Source organism: Thermobia domestica, chromosome 2 (genome assembly GCF_964235325.1).
Source record: "Thermobia domestica chromosome 2, izTheDome1.hap1.1, whole genome shotgun sequence".
Taxonomy (NCBI): domain Eukaryota; kingdom Metazoa; phylum Arthropoda; class Insecta; order Zygentoma; family Lepismatidae; genus Thermobia; species Thermobia domestica.
In genome coordinates, this window is record NC_137455.1 from 82,468,938 (window position 1) to 82,477,134 (window position 8,197).

The following is an 8,197-nucleotide window of genomic DNA, read 5'->3' on the forward strand; positions in this document are numbered from 1 at the left end:
ATTGTGCCCTTCATGAGAAATCATAGCACGGAGGCAAACTTAGGCAAAGCTACTCTAAAAAGTGGTGAAAATTTTGCCTTCCTGAAGGGTTGATATCCAGTCGGCAAAGGGCTACTTTTCGATTGCGGCAAGAGGTCGAATGCCGCCTGTGGGAGAATTGAGAAGCTGACATCGAAAAGAGGTCCTTTCGAGCAGTCGGCAAACAACCGGAAAGGCGCATAAAATGCGCCAGCGCCGCCGGTGGAAAGTTGCCTTTCCGACCAGTCGACAGACAGCAGAAAAGATGCGTAGCACTGCAATGAAAATCATGGCGGATTCCCACCAGTAATAAAAATGAAATGAAATCTTTAATTTTACGTCCCACGGTTATGCCGGTTAGGCTAAAGGAGACGGTGATGATGAATAATGAATGAAATGGTGGAATGAAGAAAGTGGGAGGAAACGGGAGACCCCCGAGAAAACCCACGCATACGGTGTTTGCCCACCACAAGGTTCACTTGGCGGGAGTAGGGTTTGAACCCGAGACCCCTAACACCAGAGGTGAACGCTCTACCACTGAGCCACCGCGCCCCCCCCCACCAGTAATATTGCACTCGGTACATACGCAGTACATTTCTACAATTCTCAGTACGATTTAAGTGCTATATAGAGGAAAAGTATCTGGGAATGACTTACAAATGCTTAAAAGCGAACTAAAAATAACAACTGAGCAGCTAATAATGAACGTTAAGAATAATTCAATTAACATGTCTGTGCGCCTAATGTGAAAAACTTATAACAGTCAGTACATTTTCCCCCTGAAAGCACATCTTTCACCATCACGACCACTAGGAACAACACTGTTCTATGCAATCAAAATTTGCTAGTTGTAAACGCTTTCTTCGAAAAAAAAAAAAAAAGCCGCAGCAATCCGTCGGAAATACGGTCTTTTTAGGTTGTCGTTTTCCCATCAACTATTGGAAAAGGATTTTAAACGTCAATGATTTTCTAAATTTTTTTAAAGTACAGGGGTCACACTCCCAATGGAAAATGAGATTTAAATAAAAATTAATGAAGTAAAAATTATAAATAAAAATACTGTAATAAAAGGTATGTGGTGGCGGAGAGATTCAAACCGAGCCTACACGCAAAAAAAAAAAAAAAAAAAGGTTAAAGTAAACAAGAAAAAGGTGGACAGTAACCATGTTAGTTTGTCAATATATGGAAAACAGAGACATGTATCCAAGCAGCCAAGCCAAAATGTCTCTGCATTTGTTGTAACTTTGGTATAAAAAAAAAAAAAAAAAAAGTGGCCGGAGCGATCACTTGTCTGCTTACACCCATGACTATATTCGTAGAAACCAAACACTGAAATGCACTAAACACAAGTTCTAACGACTAAGCTGTCAGTTCTAACTCTATGCCTTAAATATTTATTTAAATACACTTTAAAAGTGGAAATCATATTAAGATAAAATAACAATTAAGTAGGTAACTATTTGTTCATTTAATGCGTTCCTATATGATTTATACATTAATTGTATACAATGAAACAGAAAAATGTGAGAAAATAATTTATATCGTAAATGAAACAGCCACATGTACAGTATACTCATAGTGCATACCCATTATATAGAGAAAAAAGGTTAATGAAGTCATTTACATAAAAAATGAAGTGTTTTAACATAATACTTTGCAAAGATCCTTTGTTTTAAAGGAATTCTTTAAGAGAATAAATGAAGGGAAGATCACAATTTTTTCTGGTCTATATTAGCACTAAAAACACACCAAATTGTATTAACAAAATACAATGCACATCGTATTAACTTATATACATTAGCCTATGTAATGAACCTTATCATCATTTAGAAGTTATATGTAATATACCTTCGGATGTACTACTACTTTTTTTTTTTTAAACAGAAATTTGTAGCATTCCATAACATTGAGTTTTAACACAGATAGCCTTCATACAGTATGTAAAATCAGAAAAGCAAATATATATGAAGTGATTACAATGTTCAAAAAAGCACTATATTATTCTAAAGAATTCCTGCTATCCATATTTTGTCTTGAATAACTCAGCCATTTTTCTTTTTTAGCCCATTGATATATACGAGGAAATCTTCCTCTGTTTCTTTGAGATTTTAAGGGTTTTACTTTTTATTATTTTTCTTCAGGTCTATTTAAATGTCTCTTACTTTGTGGAAATAAAATTCTGTGTTGTATGTTTTTAATATTCATAAATGACATCTAATTTAAATAATAATATACTTATATATACTAAAAGATCATTTTGACAAAGCAAGGGACATTTAAATAGATATTCAGAAGAAATCAGTAAAATCAGAACATCAAAAATTTTATTCATTTCAAAGAAAAGGAAGAATACTTCCCCTACAAATCAATGGGATAGAAAAGAAAGGAGGCGATGGTACTGAACCTCACCGTTAAGGAGCTTGTACTCTGAGAAATATAATTACACTTTCTCTCTTAACTGATTCCACGCAAAAAAAAAAAAAAAAAAAAAAAAGTGACGAACAATATCAAACAACAGTTGTCTTTATAATTGAAGAAAACTTCAAACCTATGAAATAGTAATGTAGAATTTAAATAGCTCAGAATCAGGATTGTGAGAATATAGAGAGATACAGAAAATTTTACAACACTGCATAGAAAAGATGAAGTAATAATAAAAAAAGAATTTAACGACAAAAACTGGGATAGGGAGACTAAGGTAATATTGGCAAAACAAAAATCAATTTCAAAGCCGTAATTCTCAATATTCGCTTCAAAGGTAAGTGATGACCATAATTCCCGTGTGATTTGAAATAAACCGCATTAAAATGGGAAATGTTTTACAAATGTTATGATTGAATGAAATTCACCCGTTCTAAAAGGAAAAAAAAAAAAAAAAAACTGTAGTCCCACATATATCCTATCACTCTTCACAAATATCTTTAAGGATGTTAGTACATATGATTTTTGTCAATACTCTCCGTTAGTGGCGTAGGGAAGGGGGGCCCAGAGAGGCCGGGCCCCCAAAGAGGTCCGACAATGTAGTTTGATGTTTGTAATTTTTTATATATTTTTATGTTTATATATTTTTTGTTTGGAATTGTTCCATATGTACCTATAACAGCACTTGCCCCACCAAACACACATCCTGGCTACGGTACTGCTCTCTGTGGGTCTTCTTCCATTGCAACAGTTCTGTATTTCTTGAGCAACATTTCCCCTTGCTTCCAGAAATAAATGAACTATCTAAAATAGAACAAATACAATGCTTTGTAAAATATACTCTTCAATGTGTACGGCGTTGGCACATCACGTATATTTATTACAATAGAAAATATACTTCATCACACCAAAACCAAACCAAACTACACAGTGTAATAGACCTTGTTGCAATGAACCGGCTTCAACGCTATATGTTAGTCGCTATATGTTACAAGAAAACCTGTAAGAGTAATGAAAACTATAGTCACTGATGAAGAATTCAATTACGTCGAAACAGTTAACTTTTACTTAATCTTTATTACAACAGTACGGTCGCCACCCCAAACGAGAATCAGAAAAGAAAAGAAATCCTGCCGTATTTCCAATGGTAGGAATTTGAGTTTCTTGAGAAATCTTTGAAACATTACCTTGAAGCTGCAAGTTAAACAATAAATCCCTAAGTCCCTCACCAGACAAAAAGATGTATTAAAATAGAATATTTTATTTAGTGAAGATAGCATTATATTACTTTGAAATAGAACTTCGATACGCGTCAGGGTTTTGCGACACTATTGTATTGGCAATTGAGAATTTTGTATTCGGCTGAATACAAAATATTACATCTTAAAATAAAACCTTGTTAATGGAACAAATAAAATGCACATATACTTAAATAAACTACAGGTAAAATCGATCAGGTGGGCAAAAATGATAAAAGTTTCAAAACAAATACATTTTATGTTCTCCTAGGAGTCAATTTGAGTAACATATCTAAAACACAAACCATCTGTAATAAGAATTCAATCGAATGAACATAACTTTGAGAAACGCTATAAAAAAAAAAATCACAAAACTATAACTTTACATTTGTTCGTTTGTCTGCCGAGCTCCTTTATGGCTGAGCGGTTAGTGTACGCGTCTTAGGCGTGGGTGACCCGGGTTTGCTTCCCGGAGAGAGCTCACGTGGTTCGGATTCCACCTTAATCAGTAGGTCCCGTCTTATATAGCCTCGCTGCTGAAAGGGACGTTAAACACAAAATCAACTCAACTTTCGGCCTTTTAAGTTAAAATTTTCAGAGTACAAGCACAAGACACTCTAAATTCCCTGTTTAGATTTTGGCGGCATACCAACGTAATATATCAAAATGGCGTCCATTTTGTCAAATGAACGAGTATCTACGCTACGAAGCGCAATTTTCAGTCTTTTAAGTTGAAATTTTGACGGTAGAAGCACAAGATATGCTAAATTTGCTGTGTAGATTTTCTCGGCGGTCCAATGTAAAAAAAAAAATAATCAAAATGGCGGCCATTTTTTCAAAACGGCAGTGAGTAGAAAATTGTTGCAAGTTGTGACAATGACAATATTGAAATATAAATCACATTTTAACACTTTTACCCCAAAGACACTGAAATATTTCGAAAAAAAACGATTAAACCCGAAAAAAACCCAATTAAACTCGAAAAACACCCGAAAAAATGGGCCCAGGTGGGTTTGGCTTTTTCAAAAAAGCCCGGGTTTTTTCAAACCCTCGTTCATGATGAGCTTTTCTCCTCAAAAAAGTTTTAATAGTAGTCGCTAATGGTTTTCTACAGATGTTAATGTTAAATTGTTAAATTTTTTCAAACTTCCGATGTCCAAGTTTTTGTACCTACACATCGTGAAACAGTGTCAGGAGAAAGGGATAACACTCGGAAAATGAAAATGAAATATTTGAGTTTTACGTCCTACGGTTATGCCGGTTAGGCTAAAGGAGACGGTGATGATGAGAGATGAATGAAAATGGTGGAATGAAGAAAGTGGGAGGAAACAGGAGAATCCCGAGAAAACCCACGCACACGGTGTTCGTCCACCACAAAGTTCACTTGACAGGAGCAGGGTTTGAACCAGGAATCCCATGCACCAGAGATGAACGCTCTACCACTGAGCCACCGCGGCCAGCAAAAAATCAAAATAAGACAGTCTGGTGCAGGTGTAGTTTTGGTGCACTACATTTTGGAAGATTTACAGGTAAAATTCAATACTTTCCATGAAAAGACATGTTTATAAGGAACGAATTTCTACAGGTAACTTAATTACATACAATGTAATACAACTGTATCTTACGTTTACTAATGTTAAACCATTACAAGTGCTTTACGACGAATAAAACAAATGAGTGCATATGAAAAATGGCTCTATTAGATGTTATTTTCCACGGGCGGCTTATTTCTGCACCGTGTACACCGGCATCATATTTCTGCACAGCGTGCAGAACCTGTATTTTGTTTACAAGTGGGAAACAACAACAAGTGTTGTTGAAACTTGTATTATTCTCAAAACGCACTTCCTTCCATTACCCTCACTTCTCCGCATACACACTATCGCAGACGTGCCTGCTCCCTTCGGACGTATTCCAGCGCGGGCCCACCAGCTTCGCCCTATCTGACTCGGTTCGATAGCATTCGTGCTATTTAGTGGCCACCCAGCACAGATTGTTTTGTGCTTTTTTGCGCTGTTTTTATGCTAGACATCTGGAAGCCTTATTTATACGCAAATCGTAAAAGAATTATAATTTTTCAACAATTACTTCTAGAGGTCCCCTTGAATTTTATTTATGCCAAGTAAAATATATTCCGCCCATTTGAAACCGACTAGGGGACAATAAAAAAGAAACTGGTGAAAGAATTATAATTTTTAATTTTTTTTTTTTTTTTAGTATTGCGCCACAAGTAAACCTGTACACAAGAGCGTTTAACCACTACCTCATTTCTCCTGTTTTTTTTTTTTTTTTTTTAAATTGGAAGTTTTCGCTCACATGTGAAACAAGTCCTGCAGTATATAATCTAGTGGATCTTATTAGGTTACTAAAGATACACTAAATACTAGAGAATACTAAAGGAACACAAACCTTGTCATGGCACAAGCATTATGAGAAATTGTCCACGTTTCTCTAAGATAATTTAGCACCAGGTGCTAGTTGGCCACTAAAGAGCACGATTTCTATATAATGAGTCAGAGCAGGGCAACGCTGATGGGCCCGCGCGGTAGCGCGGAGGTGTGACCGAAGGGAACAAGTGCGTCAGCGACGGTGGGTATACGCGTAAGCGAGGGTAGTGAAAACATATGGGCTTTGGTAATCATACATTTTTCAATATCACTTTTTATGGTTTCATACTAGTAACGCTTCAGTTGTAAACATAAAATACAGCTTTCGTACACTGTGCAGAAATACATTGGCGTTGAGTTAGAAGACACTTATCTTAAAAACTAAGACATGTAAACTTTTGCAATTTCAAGAAGAAAATAATGTACTACAGTTTCTTAACTGTCCCTCGTTTTGTAAATAAAAATTATGTGAAACCTTTAAGTTTTTTGTCCAACGGTAATGCCGGTTAGGCTAAAGAAGACGGTGATGATGAGTAATGAATGAAATGGTGGAATGGAGAAAGTGTAAATAAACGGAAGAACCCCGAGGAAACCCACGCAGACAGTGTTTGTCCATCACAAAGTTCACATGGTGATGGCTGGGATCGAACCCGGGACCCCAAGTACCAGAGGTGAACGTTCTACCACTGAGCCAGCGCGGACCCTACAATTGTAAGCGAGTTCTTGATATACCGGTAACTCTTTACTTTGGGTAAGGCAATGATATCCTGTCAGTACATAGTATTGCCGAACGAGCGTTAGCGAGTGAAGGCGGGTTAGAGCCCCGCAGGGCACTTTGTTTTCTGTCTTTCCTTCTTGGGAACTGTAACTATAATTGCGGGAACCAGTTCAGATGACTTGATTATTGTCACTGCCTTGCCTAAAGTAATGACTTGCCGATATACCTTAGGGGGTTCGTGAAGGTAAGCAGCAAGGCAACAAATAGAATCGAAGTTAATACACAGGTTGGGCTAGGTAGTACCATTTAAATTACTTTCTTTGATACCCCCCCAAAAAAAAATTTTATATGCCAGAAACGCCAGTGCGCGGGAACATACTATAACCGAATCTTTTTCATGCGCAGCAACAATTAACATATGTAACACAACATATAAAATTCATGACAATTTGAAATGTATATACATAATATTAAATTAACTCACCCCATGTATATGCATAATAAGTGCAATAATATATGCAAATGTATATGAATAATATTAAATTAACTCACCACTCTCTCACTTCATGTTTTCGTGGTATTTACTTAACCAGCAACTGCGTACAGTTCCAATGAATGAATATTTTTATGATAAACATTATTTTTCCCATTTGTAAACTTATCTCAACGAATTTTTTTTGAAGGACTTTACCCACACTGCATTACAATGTGACAAATGAAGAACGCGAACCGAACATACAGGCAGCGCAACCAGACTACGATTTCTGCAATCAGGCTCTTCAGCGGCAAAGGCGGCTCGGTGCCTGTCCGAACATCTTTTCAAGGTCGGTCCATCCGCTGTTTGCCGACCTTCTTTCGGCTCCTTTACTTGTCGGCACGCCGCCAACGTTTCGGCGTCTTTCCGACAATATTTGCCGCGGTCGCCGTCCGCTGTTTGCCGTCTCCTTGCAAAATGTTTGTCAAGAATCCTCTCGTACTTGTCATTTATTTTAAGTATTTACTTCTCATATACCCTTTACGTGCAGTCCCTTTACTACATTTCTTTTCATGCATTTACCTTTTTTCGTGGTCGGCACGCCGTCAACGTTTCGACGTCTTTACAACCATCCTTTGACGCTGTCGTTCCGTCCGCTGTATGCCGACTTTCTGCCGACTCCGTTTTCACAAGACATATTTTATGGAATTAGTGCCCACCCACAAGAAAAACCTTCGGACAGTTTCAATTTTTACTTCATCATTAAAGAAGATACAGGCTCTATTCATTTTCCAAAATTCGACTCTTTGCAGCTTGTACGCGTTATTGCAACTTTCGCCGACGTCGCTTTTCAAGAAATTGCCGGCAGTCTCTTTTTGCAGTCGTCGTCCGACTGTCTGCCGACTGTTTCGAGAAAGCTTTATACGAGGGAAATATAAGC

The 8,197-nt window shown here is 37.0% G+C and overlaps 1 long non-coding RNA gene across 1 annotated transcript; it reads right to left on the reverse strand.

Annotated features, from left to right (window-relative positions):
- Positions 1–1,462: 1,462 nt before the first annotated feature.
- Positions 1,463–7,466, reverse strand: LOC145679696 (uncharacterized). Its single transcript, XR_014130504.1, has 2 exons — positions 7,335–7,466; positions 1,463–3,243 (listed from the first exon to the last, which is right to left on the reverse strand). It is a non-coding gene; the product is annotated as an uncharacterized LOC145679696 (long non-coding RNA).
- Between the last annotated feature and the right edge of the window lie 731 nt (positions 7,467–8,197).